We start from the raw sequence: 23,224 nt of genomic DNA, 5'->3' as shown, positions 1-23,224 counted from the left end.
CATATTTGTATTTCGAATTTGATAAAAATGTGATATAAAAAATAATTAATCACTAAAACCTGATGCGATTTTTAGACCAGGGGGTGAGGACCATGATGGCTGCGTGAAGACCTGCTCCGCTATCAACCGTCCTGTGGTTCACATTGGAGTCTCCTTCCTCCTGTCTGAGCGGATCCCATATGGTGTGAGGCACCCACCGGACCTGCAGGTGCAATTGCACAGTTCCTCAAGCGAGCTGGGGGCCCCCATGTGAGGGACCGAGGAGACTAGAACAGCTATGGTAGGCCAACGCATCCTGAAGGCCTGCTAACGGCCGGGTGAGCTGCAGGCAGAGGGCGGGCATAACCCTGTTTCGGGGACAGAGCACTGTGAAGACCACCAGCCACTGGTGCTATCCCGCGGGATATCGCAACACAGATCCTGCGGACAGAACCCAGTTAGAGGAGCACTGGGCCACCAAGTCGGCTGGTGTTGTAGGACAAGGAGGAGCGGCCCCTGAAGAGCTTGTCGCACAGCCACAGAGTGGAAACTCAGGAGCGGAGAGGTGAGGGAGAGGAGCCGGAGCCATGGGAACTGAAGAGGGCATCCCTCAATCTGCAAGGTGACAGAGGGACAGGAGGTGAGGTGGCCCAGTGCGGAGGATTGGGGGACACAGCTGGTGCCCCCCGAACGCAGACGGCCTCAGGGTAGCTTGTCGCCCGGCCACAGAGCACACATCCAGAAGTGGAGCGGAGAGGCGAGGGAGAGGTGCTGGAGCTCTGGCAACTGAAGAGGGCATCCCGCACCCCCCGCAGGTGATTGAAGGACAGGAGGTGAGGCGGTCCAGTGTGGAGTACCGGAGGACATCACTGTAGGGGAGCAGGAGGAGGTACAAGCAGTCGAGCGCAGGGCCCCACGGAGAGAGGTGATCCACAGTGGCTGATGCCAGGGGGGACCAGCAGCCCACTGGGGAGCAGCTCGCAGTGACAGGGGAGGCATGGTCGGAGCAGACAGGAGCTGATTTGAAGCCCCTGAGAGCCAGTGTATGCACCGGAGGTGGTCAGAGAAGTAGGATCCTGCTGTGAAGCGGCAGTGGGACTGTGGACACTAGGGAAGGGCCACATCCGAAGTGGGCTCATAAGTGGCTGTTGGGCTGTGGTGAACCTATGGACTGTTTCAACCTGCCTTGCTGAGACTCGCTGAGACTTGCATATCGCCGTCCATGAGAGGAATCCCTTGTGCTGCCGCGATGTGACTTTGTGACTAACCCTTCCTGTCTCCGCCTCCTGCCCGGCCCCCCCGCCCGCCCATCACTGCATCACTTCCTATATCTTCTTGTGTGCGTGCGCATCCGTACGCGCGCATCTGAAGTGGACTCATAAGTGGCTGTTGGGCTGTGCGGATGACCGGGGGTGCGGAGGTGCAGGAGCCCAAGATTTGAAGTTTTTCAAGGTTGGATAGATGTTTTTGATTATATATGATTATATATTGTGATAAAATGTCATGTTAACTTACTGAAATGGTAATAGGGTGTGTAGAAATCAAAGACGTGTGATATCCCTGACAGTGAATTCCTTCGTGCTGACTCTTGAGGTTGTTTTCAGGTGCATGATTAAGAGACACTCCGTTAATTAAGAGGGTTAAAATATACAACTGAGATAAGAGTCATTTTTGTTGGCGCTACTTTAAGTGAAACACAAGTATGGTGAAAAACTTGCGTAGCGGGAAACAGTGTTTGAATAGTTCCCCTAGTACTGCATTTGAAGGTTATGCACCAGAGGAAGACTATTATGAAGAGCCAGTGAATCAGGCAAAAAAAAGGACGTAATGGGGGAAGTGCCAGAGCAGGTTCTGAATTACCTGAACAAATGAATATCAATGCAAGTAATGCTTTAGTGAACCCCGAGTTATCCAGTGGTGCGATGAAGATGGATCTTGCCAGTGTTCTACCTGCTAGCTTAAAGGATAAATGCATTGAGCCTACTGATGGTATCATGTATCCTAAAAATCCCATTTGTAATGTCCCCATTAATGACAACTCGCTGCTAGGCGCGGTTGGTGACGTGTCGGTTTTTCCCGCATCTGACACGTCTTTAGTGGCTCCTGCAGTCCTGGCCGAGTTACACAGTCGCACGCGATTGTCTAATGGGCCATCGACACCTGCAGCAAATTCTCATGGATTCAGAGAACCAGGTCCATTTTCACGCCGCAATTGCAGCAAATCTAAAACGGCTCAAAGAAAATGGGAATAAAGAGGCGAGTTTAACTAAAAATAAGATTAACCATAGGGCTAGCTCTCCGTCACACTAGTTTGCGGGCATCCCTGATGAATTGAGCTATCCTCAATCGCCCGTACTAGGCACTGATTTAAACCAGCAAAAAGGACGAAATGAATACACACGTCTTCCAAACTCGTCTCTACCTCTTTATCCTCAAGTGGATACATTGATAGATTGAAATCACCAAGAGCTTCAAAATGTTCCGGTATTGGCCAGAATCCTGAACCTTCTTGATAAAGGGCACGAGTACACCCATGGAGGAATTCACGCTCGGAGTACATCTAATGCTGAAATCCTGAATACACTAGGTAGAATCGAAGGGTTTATGATGTCCCAAGAGAAATGTAACACCTTCTGGGCGTCTCAATTGCTGAGTGCTAAGCAGCCGGGGCAAAATGTATGTATGTCAGCCTCATATACTTGTTGTGATCAGTTTTCTCAAACTGAAATAATTTCTAATACTAGTAATGGCATATCAAGCACACAACAACAAATGCCTGCTGTTGCAAGACAGGGTCCATTCCCTGTACTTGATTATCTCGAGATCGCCAAACTTCAGCATGAGCGCATTTTGGTGCTAGAAAACAGCACAGTGGCAGCTAATCTAGTTCCACCCGAGCTAATGAAAGAAGATGGTGGAAGCAGGCCAACAAAGGCGGATGGTGACGATATGCCAGATAGTCCATCGGCATTAACTGATCTGTTTGACCTCAATGTTGTCAATCCAAGTAGTGACACAGGTACCCCTAGACATTAATGTGAGACAAAGTGATTCACAACAATCCACATTTTTTATGTCTCGGAAGGAAAAAAAATTGTTTGCTAGAGCTCAAAAAGACGGGGTTTGGCCACTACTCCTATAGTTCCTATAGTCAATCTTGAGAAAACAAAAACAAATCTAAAAAAACAAAAAACATTAAAGCATGTAGCCCTAGTTCATTTAGTAAATCTTTTGGTCCAAGGCCATCGGATGATATGGGCATCGACTTAAATCAATTGAACAAAGAGAGTCAGTCACACCTGGAGGTGAAAAAGACTCAGGCTGATAAGTCACTTCAATCTGCTCAGTCACATGAAAAGACCCAAGATATTAGAGATGGGGCAGAAGGGATTGATACGGGAGGGTCCCCTCATAGCTCTCCATTGTTAATCCAAACTCATTTGCAAAGATTCTTAGAGAAAATGGACAAGAAAATTACATCTATGTCTGTCCAGGCTACGAATGAGTCCAATGGTATAGCAGGGACTGTTGTGGACAACACAGTATCAAATGAGAGGTGTGTTCAAAATGATAAAGTTGACGGTGGTTCCTTACCGGCTTTGGTGACAAGTTTCCCGCTCCTGGGAGGGGCTGTAGAACCCCTAAATCCAATATCAGCAATAAATGATAAATCAGCTGAGGTGGAAGGAAACTTGGTAAATGTTGTGCCTACTAAGGAAATCCCCCCAGAAATGAAATTAGTGATGGGATGGTGGGCAGATACAACGAAACCTAGCCTAAATCGAGCTGCAGTGATGAAAATCTTTCACCAAATTCCGGCTTTACGCAACTTGGTATCAGATGACATCGATTGGATTAAATTACCTTTTGTACGTAACCACCGCATGATCTGTAAATTACAAACGCCCAATATGCCTCCCTAGTATGGAATCATTATAAAGATCTTGAGTCTCTAGGTTATAAACTGTTTGCATGCCATTCAATGGAGGAGGCGACCCGTTTTATTGACCATCAAGCACCAGAAGTACAGCAGAAATCAAATAACGACTCGAGACATGCAAATGGAAATGTTGAATGAAAAGGTAACTCTACAAGCAGAGTCTGTTGCACAGATTATAAATGGTCTCGCCTGGTTAGAACCTTTTGATGAAATCCATCCTCAAAGAGAACTCAGTGGTTGAAAATCATAAAAGAATGCCATTGTAGTGAATTCATGGAATTGCTGCGGGTTCAAGAATTTAAAGGCATGGTTTAAGAATCTAATATGTCACAAACGGTCGGTAATTATTATCTTGCAAGAAACCATGGCAACTTCTGACATTCTTTTAGAGGGGTACTCTGCATTTTTTAATCATGCCCAAAAGGGTCCACTAGGGCGACCACAAGGTGGTCATGCTATTTTTGTGTCATTGGTATACGCCCTGGAAATAAGGCAGATATATTCAACTAACGAGATGTTGGCCATTGTTCTGTTGTCACGTAATGTACAGAGTGCTCCTTTATTGGTAATATCATTATATTGGAATTCTAATACAATAAAGATTTTCCATAATAACTTACTAGAAAGTCTTGATTCTATTAAAGACACGGAGGCGAGCATTATGCTTCTCTTTCTTTATTTACATATTTAAAGAAAGGCTCAGCAGCAAGGTATTTTTGTGCACCAAGTGTCGTATGAGTAAACATAGAAAAAGGGGGTGCACTAAATATACAATATAACAAGTAAACATAATATAACAGTAGTATTTCCAGAGTTCTGAATGAAACAAACTCCATTTCCCAGAGTTCCCTAGTGTCACCAAAGAAACATCAACATGTGACTTAGTCCTCCAATGGGTGTCCTGATCCCTTCATAAACAGTCCTAAACATGATGCGACTTCCTCTTTCGAAGCTGCGAACTTGGCTGTCCATGATAAGGTAGTACTTGTAGTTGGTAGATCTGTTGAACAGCTGATCAAGCAGATTTGTCGGCAGGCGCTGTCGAAAAAGGAGATTGAAAGTAAAATTACTTCATGTATATAACCACCCTAGTTCCCTTATCGGGGTAGGAGAAAATGTCATTGGGTTATTTATTTATTTATTTCTTATAAAATGCAATCATTTCTTTTGTGAGTTTTAGTAACTTATAACAATACGTTGTCACAATTAGGAGAGAGGTACAGTATTATTTTCTCTTTGGGTGGGATAATGCTCGCCTCTGTGTCTTTAATAGAATCAAGACTTTCTAGTAAGTTATTATGGAAAATCTTTATTCTATGTCAAGACCGGAGGCTCCCATTATGCTTGTTTAAAGCTTACTCACCACAATAGATGCCGGTTGATCTACTGGTTTCAAGTAGAATTGTTTAAATACTGATTCGCTTGCCCAGTCTGCCATTCTCATGATGTCTTCTAGTCGAACTCCGGCCTGAAAGGCTTTGGAGGCCATAGCTCCTCTCACAGAGTGAGCTCCGAAGTGCTGGGTATCTATCCCGGCTTGAGTTAGTGTCCAGCGCACCCAGCGCGCTAAAGTGGGAGCGGAAACCGGTTTGTGTGGTTTACGCAGAGCTATCAGTAGTTGCCCGTTGGGGGAGGCCCTAAGGGGGGCTGTCTTTTCTTCATAAACTTTCAGGCATTTCACCAGACAAAGTTTAGGCTGGCCCTTGAAGGCGGGGTAAGAAATTACCCTAGAGTTACATTTCGTCCTTCTGTGTATGTGAAATACAATACCGTCAGGAGAAAAAGTTCTGCCCGCTAGGTCAAGGGCTCTGACATCAGAGACTCTCCTGCAGGAGACTAAGCAGAGTAAAGTAGTAAGCTTGCCCGAGAGGGCTGTACGTGATAGCTCCTCATTATGATGCCATGAAAGGAAAAGATTCAATACTTTGTTAACGTCCCAAAGTTTGTCATAGCGGGAAAGGGGCGGGACTGTAAGTCTGACTCCTTTTAATAATCTGCAGACGAGGTGGTGTTCACCAGCTGGTATTCCTTCAATGAGGTCGTGACCAGCTGAGATCGCTGAACGATATGCGTTCACTGTCCTGTAGGCGAGCCCTCTTTCTACTAGAGATGCTAAGAAATTCAAGATTTCCTCTACAGGTGCTGAAATTGGGTGTAAGCCTTTTCTCCGGCACCAGGTGCTCCAGGCGCCCCAAGAGTTGGAATATCTCTTAAGGGTGGTAGGAGCCCAGCTTTCCTCGATGAGACTGATCGCCCTGCGTGACATGCCTGGAGTTCTCCATCTTGATCTGAAATCCTCCATGCTGCCAGGGTCAGAGAACCGTTGAGAAGAAGGGGATGCCTCTGCCCCGAAGGATCTAGAAGAAGATCCGGAAATTGGGGTAGTAGGATTGGAAAATCCGAGGAAAGTTCCAGAAGAACTGGATACCAGGTCTGAGTTGTCCAGACCGGTGCTATAAGGACTAAGTCTGAATGTTCCAGACGGGCCTTCGCCAGGGTCCTCGCTATCATGGTGAATGGGGGAAAGGCATAGAGTACCCCTTGGGACCATTGTTGGAGAAAAGAGTCTGTTGCTGCTGGATCCGGTTTCCAGCTGTAAAACATTGGTAGCTGTGTATTGAGTCTGGAGGCGAAAAGATCTATGGACATTGGGCCCCAAATCTCCTGGCTAGTATGCATACCATGTCAATACATTTTACAACTTGCTTAATCTTGCTTAACCTGGGATATGCACCTAGGAGGCATTTCTTTGGGGCCCAGTCGTACCCGACTATACCAGCATTCCTGCAGGCTTGTTCTATCTTGGCCTAGAAATGTTGCACTTTCACACATTCCCAGAACATGTGCATCATTCCCGCCTCCCCCATACCACACCAAGGGCACTGTGGCCGAGCCTATTTGTTAAAACCTGCCACTCTGTGTGGGGTCATGTAGGTGCGATATAAGACATTTAGATGTATTGGTCTAAATCTGGCGTTTCTGGACACCTCTTTGGGGTAAGCTAGTACCCTTTCCCATTCCTTTTCGGTAATGTTTATTCCCAGGTCTGCCTCCCATCTCGCTTTTAGCGTTGCACTACGGCGGTTGGGTTTGTCGGTCAATTGACCATATAGTCTGGACACTGGCTTCCATCCATCACTCAAGCTATATATTAGTGCTAGCAGAGGATTCTTTGTCGGTTCCTCTGGCCATTTTTCCCATTTCTCCTTGGCCACATGCTTGGTTCTCTGATACCACAGGAACTTCCCTTTTGGTAACCCCTCTTTTTCGTGGAGTGAGTCGAATTCCTGGAAGACCCCCTGTTCGTGCATGTCCCCCCAAGTGTATATGCCCCATCTTTCCGAGTACCTTACTGTTGCTAGTTCAGTGCTTACTCTGAATACATTAGCAACAATTGGAGCCTCGGTTCATGGTGGAGCAGTGCCTTGTCTTTGCTCCATACCTTTTTGCCTAATGTTACAATCATGGGGGTGCACCCCAAGCAAGTCAGAGGGATCCACAGTATTTCTTTTAAGTATGCCGGGGCGACCAGGTGCTGTAGTAGCTCAGTCTCAATAGTGGCCTCATCCGAGGGCCAGCGGGCAACATGACTGAGTTGCGCTGCTAAATAATACTTCACAGATCTGGGAGTTGTATGCCCCCTTCCCTCTAGGGTAAAGTCAGTGTGGCTAGAGACAGTTTATTTTTCGGGCTGTACCCCATAGAAACTCCTGGATTAGCGTCTCTAGCATGCAGAATAAAGACTCCTTAATTAAGTGATGTACATTCTGGAAATTGTATAAAAACCTGGGGAGTATGATCATTTTGGCAATGGATGCTCCGCCCATCATTGATAACAGGAGTTTGGACCAGAACTGCATCGATGTCTGTAGTCCTTTTTATCACAGCCCCGGTATATGTCTTATGTTCAGCCCTAGGTATTTGAACGAGTCCAACTGCCATTGAATGCCCACGTCTGGTAGATCCTCAATACCCCTACCCTTCAGACGGGCGAGTGGGAATATACAGGACTTCTGCCTACTAAATCGTATCCCCGAGACTTTTGCGCAGTTGTCCAGCACCTCCAGCATCACTGGGGCATTAACTTGTGGGTCCCTTAGATACAGAAGGACATCGTCAGCATATAGTGAGATTATGTGGTACCGTTCACCCACCAGAATCCCTGCATCAAATAATTGTTTCCTGAAGTATATTGCAATTGGTTCAAGCCCTAGGATGTACAGCATGGGCGACAGTGGGCATCCCTGCCTGGTGCCCCTTCGGATGTCCCCCCTTCGGATGTCCCAGGCTGACGACACAGTTCTCCCACTTTTCACTCTCATTGTCGGTGTGGTGTACAGCACCTAACACATTTTTCGCCGAACCTAAATTCCCTTAGTACTTCAATTAGCCACTCCCAGTATATGGAACTAAACGCTTTGATAGCATCCAGTGATAATATCGCTAGGTGCCCACTCTCTGCCGCCGTCTATGCCACTACATGTTGCAACCTACGCAGGTTTGCCGATGTATTGCAGCCAGGTACAAAGCCATTCGGATCGCCATGCACCAGTCCTCCCACCACCCTGGACAGTCTCTTGGCCAATATAGTAGTCAATATTTTGACATCATAATTTAACATCGCCAGAGGACGACATGAGTCACAGTCATCCGTGGGTTTGTTTCGGCCTGGGTATTGGGACTACTAACGTTTCCCTCATGCTGTCCGTTAGTGACCCTACTTCGTATGCTTCCTTGAACACCCCGTGAAGCAGTGGGGTTAGGGTCGACTCATATACTTTGTAGAACTCTGAGGGGGACTATGTCACTTCCAGGGGTCTTGCTGGTAGCCAAGGATCTGATTGCTTCGCTCACATCATCAGCTGAGATATCCCTGTCCAGTGTCTCGCGTTGTTACCCAGTTTAGGTAGCCCTATCCCTTCTAATGTACCGCGTATGTCTTCCTGTGGTACCAAAGTGTCATGGGCGTACAGGCGGGAAAAGAAAGTTGCAAAGGTGCCATTAATCGACTGCTGTGTCCTGTGGAGGTTACCCACTTGATCCTTAAGTGCAGTTGTTAAATGTCTCAGATGTTCTCTCCTGCACAGCCACGACAGCAGTCTGCCCGGTTTGTCTCCCTCCTTGTGTGCCCTGGTGGTTCTTGTTGTATAGTCAAACTTGGATAGCCTCGCCCATGCATCTTGACATATGCGTCTTGCTTCGGACAATTTCACCTCTGCCTCCCATGTCCCCTGAATATTATCTTCCATTAGTTTAATTTCCTCCTCCCCCTTCTCCAGTTCCACCCTTAACATTCTCCTGATACCCCGGCGTTAGCTATAACCTCTCCTCGTACTACCACCTTCAGAGCTTGCCATACTGTGCCCCAGCGTTTCACACGGCCTTGGTTAATTTCAATAAACTCTACCAGTTTGTTCCTGAGGTCTTCCCTAAAGGCCTGATCTGTCAGCGCCTCTGTGGGCATACGCCATAATGGGATGGGAGGCCTGGGTCCTAGCATTGTCCAACTCATGATTAATGGTGAATGGCCAGAAATCGATCTGCCCAGGTACTGCACTGACTCAATCTGCGACAGGTGGGCCCTGCCCATGAATATGTAATCTACTCTGGTGTACAGACCATGCAGTGGGGAGAAATCAGAGTATCCTCTGTCTGTGGGGTGTAGCTCTCTCCAAACATCAGCCAGACCCAGGTGCATTAGTGTTGTGTTTAGGGCGAAGGGGGCAGCAGCCGCCCTATTCAATGGTGGTTCAGATTCGTCTAGGTCCAGGTCCCTCGCACAATTAAAATCCCCCCCCCACAAAAAAGCCCCCCCTGTGGTGGGTGACTTTAGCATATAGCATATTGAGATGCATAGGAATACCATGGTTGGGAAAGTAGGAGTTAACTATGCATACCTCTGTTTGTTCAATAGAGCCCCACAGTATGAGATATCTGCCCTCTCCATCCGCTTCCACCACCAGCAGCCGAAAGGGCACCTCAGGGTTTATCCACGTGAACACGCCCCTTGCATACTTAGAGTATGCCGCTCCATACCCCTGCCCTCCCCAGCATTCTTTCAGTTTGAACATAGCGCCCTCCGTGAGGTGGGTTTCCTGCAACAGGGCAATGGATACCTTTTTTCTGTTCAGATAGGATTTAACCCGGTTCCTACGTAGGTATGTACCCATTCCCCTTATGTTCCACGTCAATACTTTAATTTGAGCTGTCATGGCCTCTTGGTGTTGTTTCCCACAGCCTCTTCAGGACCCCACTGCGTACCCTTCTGGTAACCGCAGCTCAGGGTCTTCCCTCTATCATTGTAACCCGCCCCACACTGCATCCCGTTTTTGCGTATGACCATTCCCTTACAACCATCGGTTTGCATGAAGACCTTATAACTAAGAAAACAGTAAACAATAAAAAAAAAACTGCGCCCAGCTACTGCCATGCTCCTGCAGTGCTTGAACGCTCCTGCACTTCCCAGACCCATCCAGGCCAATAAGTGCGGGTATCATTGTGCTGGCAACAGGCCTGCACTAATCGTTCCATGGGTTAGACCTAAAAGCCTGGGTCAAGTGGCCAAACAGGCACCTCGGCTGATTTATCTATACAACAGTCCTACAATAACCATAGAGCCGCTATCGGTTGCCCTACCGCTGGCTCCGGTAGGAGGCTTACTTCACTGACGGCCGCCCCCACCTCCTCTCCAAGGTCATACCAAGTGACTGCTTCCTCCCCGCTTGCCAAGTTGTTGTGTTCAGCCACATGTTGGCTGCTGCTGGTGTTTCCAGGAATACAGCTTCCCCCTTGTAGATCACCTTCAGTCTGGATGGGTACATTAGCATGTATTTTAGATTCAGTCTGGCCTTGATCGGGACAAAGGAGTTTTTTGCATGTTGAACTGTGGGAGTGCAGTCTGGGTATATGGCTATTTTTGAATTCTCTCTTTATCTCCCCACCTTTCCTGGAGTACCTGAGTATGATCTCCGTATCTTGAAAGTTCAGGATCTTTTTTTTTTTTTAAATATTTTTTTATTATTTTCCAAAACCAAACAAAACACACATTACAACTGTTTCAGTATGCAGAGAAAACATCATTAGACCATCACGTTTCCATTAGAACTCCCCAACTCCCCCCCCCCACCCCCTTGAACTAGAGCCAGTTCTCACATGTCGTCTACTGGAGCATTATCGGATAGCACAATACTTAAGCGGTCATCATCCGAGTCCTCTGTTCCGTTGTTACCCTGGTGAGGATTTGCCATAGAGGCCACCAACTGCCGCCAGGCCAGCAGGGGCCCTACTTCCTCTTCGCCCCCCCTAGTGACCGCTTCAAACCAGACCACAGATTCAGCTTCCGCCCATTTTAAGAGGTCCGCCCACCATAGCTCCACCCTAGGTCTGTGGGCCGCCTTCCAGCCCATGGCAATCCTTCGCTTGGCCAAAACATAAGCCAAGTCCTTCATCTTGCTTACGTGTTTTGAATGTCGGGGTCTAGGAAAAAGCCCAAGCATGCATGACCAGGTCGATTCCACGTCCAACATCACTCCCCCACCAGCCAGTTTCGTTTTAACCTCATCCCAAAACCTGTGCACTTCCGGGCAAGCCCAAAACATGTGTAGCAGCCCCGCATCCACCTCCCCACACCTGGGGCATTGCTGCGTAGCCGGTCCCCCAAACTTTGCAATTTTCCCGGGAGTCAGATAAGCCCTATGGGTAACGTACAATTGAAGTTGTTGGAATCTCGCGTTCCGGGACACCTTTTTATGGTATCTCTGGGCCCACTCCCATTGCCCGTCTGTCATGGGTCCTCCCACCTCCTCTTCCCAATCTTGTCTCAATTGGAGCAATTCCTTCCCAGCCCTTACTCGCAGGAGCTCGTATATCCTCGATATTTCGTGCCCGCCCTCTGATACATCATACATAGTTTCCAGGGAGGCATCAGGATCCTCCGCAAGCACTGTCTCAGGCCATCTTTCTCTAGTCTTTTTCACAAGCCTAGCGTAACTTATATATTGGCCACCATGCACCCCGTCTCTTCCTGCAAACTCTGAAAGTCCAATGCCTCCCCTTCCTGCCATATGTCTCCGAGGGTGGCCAGGCCTACCTGTTCCCAGTATCTACAGACCAATTCAAATAGTTGAGAGTCGCTCCCGCACAGCGCCACCAATGGGGCCTGCTGGGAGTACGGCTCCGAATCCCCCATCATCCTCCATGTCCTTTGCCAGATCGCCCAGCCCAGCCTCAGCAGCCGCCCCCTGCCCACCAGTTTGTCCCTACGCAACCACACCACTTCCTTCAAAAAGTATGGGGCTGAGTCCCCACGCAGAAGCCTAGCCTCTGCCGAGTCTTCGGCCGAAAGCCACCTGGCCACATACAGCAGCTGCCCCGCCAGGTAATAGAGTTCAAAATTTGGCAGGCCTATACCCCCCCTTGTCACACGGGTTCTGGAGCTTCCACAGAGCCACCCTGTTCCTGGAGTTACCCCATACAAAACCCCTACACACGCTATGAAGTTTCACAAATAGGCTCCTGGGTATCAAAAACGGGACATTCACGAAAAAGTGCAAGAGTCTAGGCAGGACCACCATCTTGAGCAAGGCCGCTCTCCCCATCATAGTCGGGGGCAATCTAGCCCAAAACACCATGCTGTTCTTGATCCCCTCTATCGCTTTTTCCGTGTTAGTTTGTGTTCCGCCTCGATCCTGTGGTAAATATTTACTCTCAAATACCTAAATGTCTCAATCTGCCACGGTATTGGCAGGATAGGCAGCCTCTGTAACGGGACATTCCTATATCTGCCCAAAGGAAACAGACTAGACTTTCTAGGGTTCACCGATATGCCCGAAAGGGTGACGTACCGTTCCATTACCTCCAACACATACTGCAGATTTTCTTCCGGATAACGCAAATAAAGAAGCATGTCATCCGCATATAGTGATATCAGGTGCCTACCACTTACAGTACTTATGCCCACCTCCCCATATTGTTGTCGCAGGCGGTTTATAGTCATAATGTCGACAAAAAAATGTCGACAGACAAAAATGTTGAAAAAATAATGTCGAAAATAATAATGTCGACATTCTATACTTTTAATGTAAAAAGTCATAATGTCGAAAAAAAAATGTTGACTTTTTTTTTCGACAATATGACTATAAACCCTTAACACTATCAACACCTCACCCAACACCCTCCTGCAACCCCCCCACACCCCACACCACCACCCTCCCACCCCTCATATGCAACACATTCTAATTATTTATATATTTATTTATTTATTTTTTCAATAAATAAATAACCAACAAAAAGTATCATTTACTATGGGGGGGTCCCCCCCCAACCCCCCCTCACCCAACACCCCCCTGCCACCCCACCACACCCCCTAACCACCCTCTCACCCCTCATACTCAACACAATCTAATTATTTATTTATTTATTTATTTATTTTTTCAATAAATAAATAACCAAAAAGAGTCTAATTTACTATGGGGGGGGTCCCCCCCCAACCCCCCCTCACCCAACACCCCCCTGACACCCCCCCACACCCCCCCCCAACCACCCTCTCACCCTCATTCCCAACACATAGTAATTATATATTTATTTATTTATTTATTATTCAATAAATAAATAAACAAATAAATAAAAAGAATATCATTTACTATGGGGATGTCCCCCCAACCCCTCTCACCCAATACCCCCTGCCACTCCCCACCCCTCATACTCAACACATACAACACAACAATAAATATATATTTATTTATTTATACAACATTTCGAAAAAATGTCGACATTAATGTAAAATGTCGACATTTTTGTATGTCGACATTATTGATTTTCGACATTAATTTGTCGACATTTTGACTGTCGACATTATTGATGTCGACATTATGACTGCACACCGTCGCAGGCATATTGCCAGCGGCTCTAATGCTAGTATATATAGCATGGGTGACCAGGGGCATCCCTGTCTGGTCCCCCTGCTAAGTTGCCAGGTGTCTGAGACTGTGGACCCCGTTTTGACTCTCGCCATCGGGGTGCTGTAGAACAACTGGACCCACCTGAGGTATCCAGGTCCCATTCCGTATCCCCTCAGGACCGCTTTCAGCCAGGGCCATCTTACCGAGTCGAAGGCTTTGACCGCGTCTAACGACACTATGGCCAACTCGCCTGTATCCTCCTCAGTTTGGTCAATGATATGGTGTAGCCTCCTATGGTTATCGGTGATGTTCCTGCCTGGAACATATCCCGCCTGATCTGAGTGTATCAACTTCCCAATCACCTTCTTCAGCCTATTAGCCAGCACTGCTGTAAGTATTTTGCTGTCCTGGTTGAGCATGGACAACGGTCTGTAAGACCCACACTCCACGGCCGGCTTACCTGGTTTCAAGAGTGGGATGATCACAGCCTCGCGGAGGGACAATGGGAGTTCCCCCTGCTCATAGGCCTCGTTGAAAGTGGCAAGCAGTGGCTGCAGTAGCTCCTGCTTATATGTTTTGTAAAACTCACTAGGCAACCCATCTCAACCAGGTACCTTGCATGTGGGCAGATTCTGAATCACCACCTCCAGCTCATCCGAGGTGACATGTGCGTCTTACTCCGCGCATTCTAGGTCATCCAGGGTGGGCAACTCTATGTCCTCCAATGTGTCCAGTATGTCTTGACACATATCCTCCCCCGTGTCCTCGTACAAGTGTCTGTAAAAGTTGAGGAACTCCTTGTTTTACCCCCTCTTGGGTGTTGCAGATGCAACCTCCCTCATCTCTAATCTCACTGATCACTGAGCGGGGGGTCTCACTCTTATATAGCCAGGCCAGCAATCTGCCCGGCTTGTCGCCCCCTGCGTGTGTCCTCTCCGTGTATTTCCTATAATTGCGTCTGCACAGCCTATACCAAAGTGCACTGCAGGACAACCGTAGCTCTTTTATCTTGGTTCTGTTTTCATGGGCAGTGTTCTTGCAACGTGTGAGATCTTCCAGCTCCCTTTCTGCTTCTTGGAGTTCCTTTTCTATACCCCCCTGGAGCCCTTGAGCTTTGGAAATGGCTACCCCACGCACCACCACCTTGAACGCTTCCCACAGTGTGCCCACAGAACGCACGCTTCCCGTATTTATATCAAAATATTCTTCGATGGCATCCCTCAGACCCTCCCGGAACCCCTCTTCCTGCAGAGTCTCCATGTTGGGATCCGCGGTCTTGGGGGCTGGTGTCTCCACTCTACTACCAAGGGCGAGTGGTCAGATAATATTCTGGCCTTGTATTCCGCTCCCACTATGTCTCCCACTATCTCGGCCGTTACAAACATATAATCTAGCCTTGTGTGCAAATCATGTGGCGCTGCGTAGTGTGAATATTGCCTATCCATAGTATGCAACCTTCTCCACACATCCTCTAGGCCTAGGTCTTTCAGTAAGGTTTCCAGCGCTTTAGCCGCCAGCGCAGTTTTCCCTGCCCTGTCCATTGACCTGTCCATCCTGTGATTCAGGGTACAATTAAAGTCCCCCCCCCCCACACCACCGTACCTCCTGCCAGGGGGCCAAGTTTACTGTAAAGTGTCCTAAAATAAGCGGCTGTGTCGTTATTGGGGGCGTACAAATTCATGATATGCACTTACCTGTTTTCCAGGAGACCTGTTACCACCACCATTCTACCCTCCAGGTCTACCGTAGAGCCAAGCACCCGAAACGGCACATGCGGCGCCACCCAGGTAATAACCCCTCTAGGGTACGCCGAGTACGCAGCAACCACAACATTGCCCTTCCATTTCCTCCTAACCACCTCCAGCTTCTCCCTAGTGAGGTGGGTCTCCTGCAGCAGGGCTATGTCTATACGCATCCTCTTTAAGTACAGCATCACTTTATTTCGTTTCAGGTAGCTGTTAAGGCCCCGTACATTCCAGGTCACAACTTTGAGATTACCCAATGTCATCTGTTCGGACTATCCCCATCCTAACCCTTCCCTTAATGCTCCCCTTGCTAGTTCGTTTTCCGGCTCTCTCCCTACTATTTACAAACAAAACCCCCCTTCCCCATCCCCAAATCTACACCACAGCACACAACTCCCCCCCACCCCTCCCTACCAACCCCCAACAGTTGCCCAGCTCCATCCCTGGATCTCAGGCCTACCCACGTCTGGACCTGTCTCGTATCCGAGAACAAGGACCCCGCAGGGCATCACCAATCTAACAGTGACCTAACTAAGTATACTACTATTGGGTTCAGAGGGTGCTTCTCAGGAGCTCCCGGTCATCTACTTAGGAGAAGTGCGTCCAACGGGACCCGCCGGCAGATACCGTGACTTCCTCCCCACAAGCACAATACCATTCTATATTCCAGTCCCAGTGTCATGACTATGGCACCACGGGTGCCTCCGCAACGTGCTACTTATCTCCAGCCGCTTCCATCTGGACATCCGGTTCCTGAGGTCGACCCTGCATATCCAGCCAATCCATCGCTTCAGTCGGGGTCTCGAAGAAAAGGGATCTGTTCTTGTAAAACACCTTTTAACCTGGCAGGGTAGAGCAACATGTAGCGATGGCCTGCTTCTCTAAGCCTCCTTTTCACCGATCCGAAGTTCATTCGACTACGCTGTACAAGCAGCGTATAGTCCGGATACGCCGTTATTTTTGCTGACCCCCTTTCTATCGTTCCTCATTTCTGGAAAAATTCGAGAATCTTCTCGCGATCACGATAATTCAAGATCTTCGCGATCAGCGGCCGCGGGGGGGGCTCCTGAGGCCGGTCTCCTGGTCAAGGCCCTATGTGCCCTTTCAACCGCGAACCCCTGGGTCAACTCCCCGCCTGTAATCTCCTGCAAGAGCATGGTTTCAACGTATTCAGTGGGGTTTGGTCCTTCCATCCCTTCCGGTACACCCATTATGTGAATGTTATTGCGTCTGGCGCGCCCCTCTGCTTGCTCTGTCCTCCAGATTGCCTACTCGTTGCACGAGGGCATGAAGCTCCTTAGCATGTGCAGCGCACGCCTCCTTGTTCGGGGCCAACTCCTTCTCCAGTGCCCCAGTGCGCTCCGCGATCTTTCACACGTCCTGCCTCAGCAGGTTCACCTCTTCCTGGACCGCTCTGATCCTGAGGTCCAGGCCCTCCTGCAGCTCTTTCATGGCTAGGCCCAACTTCATTTCCCAGGCTACCTTCAAGTCAGCAATTGCTGCCAGCACCTCCTGGATAGTATGCGGTGGGTCCGCCACCGCCACAGGGGTCTCTTTACTTTTGCCCCCCTCCACGCCTGGGGGCGACTTGGTGTAGGCCTCCATCGTGGGCTGCTTGATCCGGGGTCGCTTTGGAGGACATCCTGCTGCATCAGTTGGGCAAGACCCTGCCGTGTTTCTCTTCACACCACTGTCCGCGTGGTCACAAACCACCCACTGCTGTCCAAACCTGCGCTTGTCCGCCGCACGCGCCCAGAGTGGGCTGTGTCCTCCCACGTACTCACGCGCCCTCGGTGTTATGTTACCAGGCTCCGCCGTGCATCATCCATGAACAGCGCTCAAGAGCGCTCACCCATCCCCTTCGTGCCTTCATTTCGCAGGCACAAGGCCATCCGGTGTATAGGGCAGTCACCAATGTGGCACTCCCGCACCCATATTCAGGGGGCCCCTGTGTGCTTCAGAGGGGGCCCTAATAGGCATCAAAGGATCAACAAAAAGTCTTAAATCAGCCCGTTCGGCTGATCCGCGTCGACGTTCCAAGGTGCAGGCTCGGCGTGATCAGGCCAATGCACACTTCATATGGTGTGCCGTTGTGTCCGTGTTGGACCCTATGGTGTCACAGCATCCACTTCACTCCGTGTCTCCAATGGGGGGCCCAGCGCACCCCACCGCGCCCACGACTGCCCTCCTCTCAGGCAACCCAGCCCGAGGGTATCCAGAACGCACTGTAGGTCAGCCTCAGTCTGTCGGCAGTCTCAATGGGATTTTCCCCTTCTCAGAGTAGGTTCGCAGTGCCGAGGGGCCTGCAGCAGCAGCCGCTCCCACGATTTCACCGCTCACAGGGTCCGCGGCTACTTTGTTGCCGATGCAACAATCGCGCAGCCTTTCCCCTCCGGCGGTGCCACAATGTGTCTTCCTGGGCGCTAGCGGCGTTCCAACGACTCCGCCGCGGGCCCAGTCACGACTGGCAGTTCGCTCGGCAGGATCCTGTGCCCTTACAGCCCGTGGGTTAAATCCACTTCAGGTTTGTGCGTCCTCCATCGTGCGCTCTCCCAGCGCTCTCTCTCCGCTTCCCAGTCCGGCCGCGGGCGATAATCCCGGAGTTCACCGCAGGGGCCTTGCCAGTCCTAGACGGACGATTGCAGCGGCGCTCTTGCGATCTCCGCCATCTCCTTTGTTACAGCCGCCATTTTGTCCTTGTCCCCGATCCGGGACCTGCGGCAGACAAATAGGGATAGTTCGGGATCGGAGCCTTCTACACCCACCAGACTTTCAATGGGTGTCGCCTCCATGTTCACACGCATGGATGTAATTTTCCAGTGCCAGCTGGTCACCGCACGCGCACCGCTCCCACAGGATCATCTCAGGATCAACGGAGCTCCACACGAACACGACCCGCTACATGGCCGTCCAAGCCACGCCCCCCCAAGTTCAGGATCTTTGCGATCATCTGGCGGGGGTGTGATCCCAGTGGTGGTTTCTTTTGTAGGGATCAGTGGGCCCTTTCCACCGCAAAACCTTGTGATAGTCGGCCTGCGCCGATCTCCTGTTGTATCAGGGTTTCCATGAATCCTGTTTGGTTCAGTCCTTCCATCCCTTCAGCGATCCCCAACAAGCGAACATTAATGCTCCTGGCCCGCCCTTCAGCGTCTTCAGATCATGCTTCAAGCGTTGCAACCCTCTTTTCTAGCTTCTGCACTCTTGCCTTCAAGTCTGCTATGGTCTCTGTCGTTTCCGTCAGTTTTAGTGTCTATGAACGATCTTAATGCTGCTATGGCCTCTATTACTAGCCCATCTCGGTTATCCTTGTTCGGGGCCGTTTGGTCATTGGATGCAGCTACGCCATCTTGCGTCGGAGCTCGTGGCTTGGATGCGGCGAAGGAGTCCATGATCGTCACTTTTGCTTTACCCTTAGTAGGAGACATGGCCACCTGAGTAGTGCGCTAGGCGGTTTTCAGGTTTACCCAGTGTCTTTTTAAACCACTGATCTTAGCCACTTCTTAGGGAGCTGTATGTGAGTTGAAACTTGGGCAGTACGGAGTGCTGTAGCTGAGTTGGTTATGGTGGATAGTACTTAGTGTGCCTTCTCAGTGTCTTTTCGACAAGTAGTGTTGCTGCGTCCCGATGTGATTAAGTTCCCTTAGGAACGCAGGAGGGATCGACTGCTCCCTCTGCCGTATATCGCCTCCAATGTGGTCTGAGTCCAGCCTCCGGGCCGCTCAATTTCCACTGCACTCTCCTTGGTCTGTTTTTGTACACTGCCAGTTCTTAGGGTCCCTGCGAGAGCTGCCGTGCAACTCCCTACCACTGAGGTCAATTGGTGATCTTGGGTCAAGTTCAGATTGAGTTGCAGTTCAGAGTGTTGCACGTGCCCAGTGTGTGTTGTCTGGGTGTCCCTAGGGCGCAGCACCCGTGGTGATTGCTTCTCCCGCGTTGTTGTGCCTTGTGTTAGTGCAATGGGCACACCTGCTTTGTCCCCTGGTTCTTCAGTGTCTTCCCATCCAAGGGTAACTTGATCTTGTGTTCAGCTGGGTGGGGTCTGCCTATTTCTTTTAGTGCTGCAGTATTCTCGCATTGCCCTACCCCCTTAAGTACTCGCTGAGCCCCGGGACAGCAGCGTGGGCCGCCCGACCAAGCACAATGGTTTATTCACTGCTGTTTTGTTGTTGTGCTTATATGGTGGCTAACCGTATACTGGCAGTTGGAGCTAGATTGAGTCCCTGTTGGCAGTCCATCTCCCCTATTGCAGTGTGGGCTGTGCTCTGAGGTAGTCTCCTGAGCTTCAAGCGCCAGGTTGCCCACCAACGCTGCCGCTCGGAAGCTTCGTTTGTTTTGGCAGCAGTCCACCAGTTTCAGGAGCACGGTGCGTTTTGCCGCCTCGCTCGGTCCCATTGCGTATCACCACTCGAACCAAGATTATGGGTCGTGCACTAGCGGCAAACTAGCACAGCATCCTCCATTAGGGATTGTTGGGTAAGATTTCCACAGAGCTGCCAAATCTTCCTTTCCTGGTTCAACTCCAGAACCTTTTGCTTTTCTAGTGGGATATTTTTCATTAATACCTCAGTGAGTGGGAACCTTTTTCCACACTTACCTAATCTTTAACTCTTTTTATGGCTGTCATTTTTAAGACTCTCCATAGTGCCTTTTTAAAGTTATCATGTCTAACAACTTATTGGCAATAAGTGCCTGTTGTTGCTGGGTTGCCCTAGGGGCTCCCCATTTAACTTTCTTGTGCTACCCTTGAGTGAACTACAGTTCCCAAGGGTAGAAAGGATCTTTGAATCCCTTTTACATTTGATTCTGTGAAACCAGCACCCACCCCCCCCCCCCACCTTATGTGGAGTGCTGGGGAGATACAATGTATCCCCTTTCACATTAAAACTGTAACAATTCTGTTACCTTTAATGGCTGGTGGCAGTGATACCTTTTACTAATTTGGTGCACCCTTACCGCGGGCTGTGATCACAGCTGCATTCAAGGCACCTAAGGGTGTTCATTTTACCAAAATGGCCCCTGTCTTCTTTTTCTGCCATTTTAGTGTTTCTTGTCGTTTCTTGTTCCTTCCCCTGACATCCAGGGTGGAAAATTCCTTTGTTTGAGTTTTGCCTTTGACGGGAGTCCCCTGGACACCCCGCCCAGGCTCCAGTCAGTCTGTAAGCACAGGTAGTGGGGGAGGAGTCCGAAACTACCCCTTCCTTTGTCTTAGGCCTTCCTTCAACTGGGCCAAATCCCAGTGGGGGGTTGGCTGTCTTGATTGGACAGCCGGACGCCCCTTTCTTGTAAAATGCAGGGAGAGAATACAGAGGTTGTGTTGCAGTTCCTGATAAATACTGGAAACCTGGAAGCTGAAGTCATGAAAACCGAAGAGGATGACGAAGGAAAAGCGGCGGGAATGATTTCCAGCGACTGGAGAGCCTGCTGTGTAACCAGAGCCTGCTGCAGCCCTTCCTTCCGATCGACCTGGGGTCTCCGAAAACGACGACCCGAACCCAGAGCCTGGCCAGACCCACTAGACTCAAGAAGACCTGCATTTTGAGCCATCCCACGGGTTGCTGCGACCTTGCGTTCTTGCAATACCCCAATACCCTGGGACCTCCAGCCACTGCGGTGTACGGTCTTCCCAATTCCGAATCTCACTGAAACTTTGTGGGCATCCTGGTGTATCTCCAGAGACACGAATCGAGTCCAAAAAGTCCCCTCACAAGAGTGCTGGCCTTTTTAAACGACGAGAATTCAACTGCGATGTTCTGTCTTCTTCTGTGCTCCTTGAAAAGGCACCAAACCCGCAGAACCGCATTCAGCCGTGAAAGAAATCGTGCCTAGAGCCTTTTTCATCGATCCCTGCTGCAAAGTCCCTTCTGAGGTCTTATGTTCAGTCTCCAGGACAAGGAATCCACTGACCGGGTATTTGGCTGCAGTCCCAGAAGTTCTCGTGCTGCAATTTATTTATTTATTTATTTTATATTTATATAGCGCACAGACAGCCCAGGGGCATTGTGGCGCTGTTACTTGCAGGAACTTAGTTACAGGGGGTACAGGATTGGTAGCAGTCGTTGGCACATTATGATTGCTACAAACAGATTAGTCATTACAGCTCATGCATCTTTGGCTATTACATTACAGTTTATTGGCAAACATGGTGCTGCGAGAGACCTTATGTGAAGAGGATGGTTTTCATAGCTTTCCGGAAGGCAATGAGTGAGGGCTCACCTCGGATTGTGGGAGGTGCGAGATAAGGGAAGCTGGATCCTCCAGCTCTGGCTCTTTTTACTAGTGGCACACAGAGCATGTTGGTATATGGTGACCTGGTTGGCCTTGTGGAGGAGACGGGGTGGATTCTTTGTGAGAGGTAGACCGGGGCGGTGAGGTGGATGCACTTGTGGGTCAGTGTCAGAGCTTTGAAGATGATTCTTTCCCTTATTGGTAGCCAGTGGGCTAGTTTTCTGGCCTCAGAGATGTGTTCTCTTTTTGTGATACCTTGGGCAGCGCAGAGGGCTTTGTTCTGTATGATTTGTAGCCTTTCCAGGTTTTTGTTGGAAGTTCCTAGGAAGAGTACATTGCAGTAATCTAGCCTGGAGCCGGTGATTGCTCTGGCTATGTTTGTGCAATTCTTTTTGGAGAGGAAGGGTATGACTGCGTTGATCAGTTTGGCGTGGTACGCAGCTGAGGAGGCTATTGCGTTGACTTGTCTGTCCATGGAGATGTTGGAATCCAAGTAGACACCAAGAGTTTTGACCGAGTCTGAGACAGGTATTTTAATGGAGTCAATGGTGAAATGACTGAATTGGGAGTCTCGATTTTTTTAGCGTGTCGGGGGAGCCTACCAGTAGGAGTTCGGTCTTGTCGGAGTTGAGGCATAGTCCATTGTCTGCTATCCAGGCTTGGATGGTGTTGTAGAGGTTGTTGAGGTTCAGTGAGTCAGTGTCATAGTTGCCAGTGAGGGTGAGGAGGATCTGGGTATCGTCGGCATAGTTGGTGTAGGAGATGCCCATGGAGTCGAGGAAGAGGGGTCGTGTGACCTTCATTGCGGAGGTACTGTGTTGGCTTGGTATATACTTACCTTAAGCCTGTTGGGATTTCTGTATAGTCCTGGGGGTGTTTTTTGTGATTGGGAGGTCCCTAGTCCAGTGCACCCAGTCCCACTGCTAGAATCCTGCTGGGTTGTCTTCTGTGAAGCCCCTGGACCCTCTTCTACCCCTAGAAGTAAAGTACTGACCTGTTTGCCCAGTTTTCCTAAGGAACTCTGACTTTTGCTACTAAAGAACTTATTCTAACACTGCCTGTTGGGCACTAGTCATAGTGACCCCCCCTTCTGCCACTAGAACACTCATGCTCTAAGGGAAATACTTTGAAGGGATTGGGACTTCTGCCTAGAAAATAAATCCAGTGTTTTACTTACTTATAATGAGTTGGTGGGTAACGGTAATTCTCAGAGTGAACAGTTACAAAAGTTCTTACTGATCTTGAATGTGTGATGCACTATTCTTTAAAGTATGGTTAACATCTTTTCTTCCTTAGCCACTGTTTTGCCAGTCTAAAAGAAAGTAGATGTAAAGGTATTTTACTCTCCTGAGATTAGGTTGCGCCTATTTACAAAAGTAATGTGTTGGTTTCACCAGATTATTCCTGTAGGGTAATTGTATGAGTGTCCTCCAACT

At 49.3% G+C, this 23,224-nt stretch overlaps 1 protein-coding gene across 2 annotated transcripts in view; it reads left to right on the top strand.

Annotated features, from left to right (window-relative positions):
* Window positions 1-23,224, top strand: part of LUC7L3 (LUC7 like 3 pre-mRNA splicing factor) — a 986,884-nt gene that overhangs the window by 255,607 nt on the left and 708,053 nt on the right. The window lies entirely within an intron of this gene.

The sequence above is a fragment of the Ambystoma mexicanum genome, chromosome 3q (assembly GCF_040938575.1).
Source record: "Ambystoma mexicanum isolate Mex_15411 chromosome 3q, UKY_AmexF1_1, whole genome shotgun sequence".
NCBI lineage: Eukaryota > Metazoa > Chordata > Amphibia > Caudata > Ambystomatidae > Ambystoma > Ambystoma mexicanum.
Note: the sequence above shows the minus strand (reverse complement) of the source record. Positions and strands in the feature narration are given on the sequence as shown.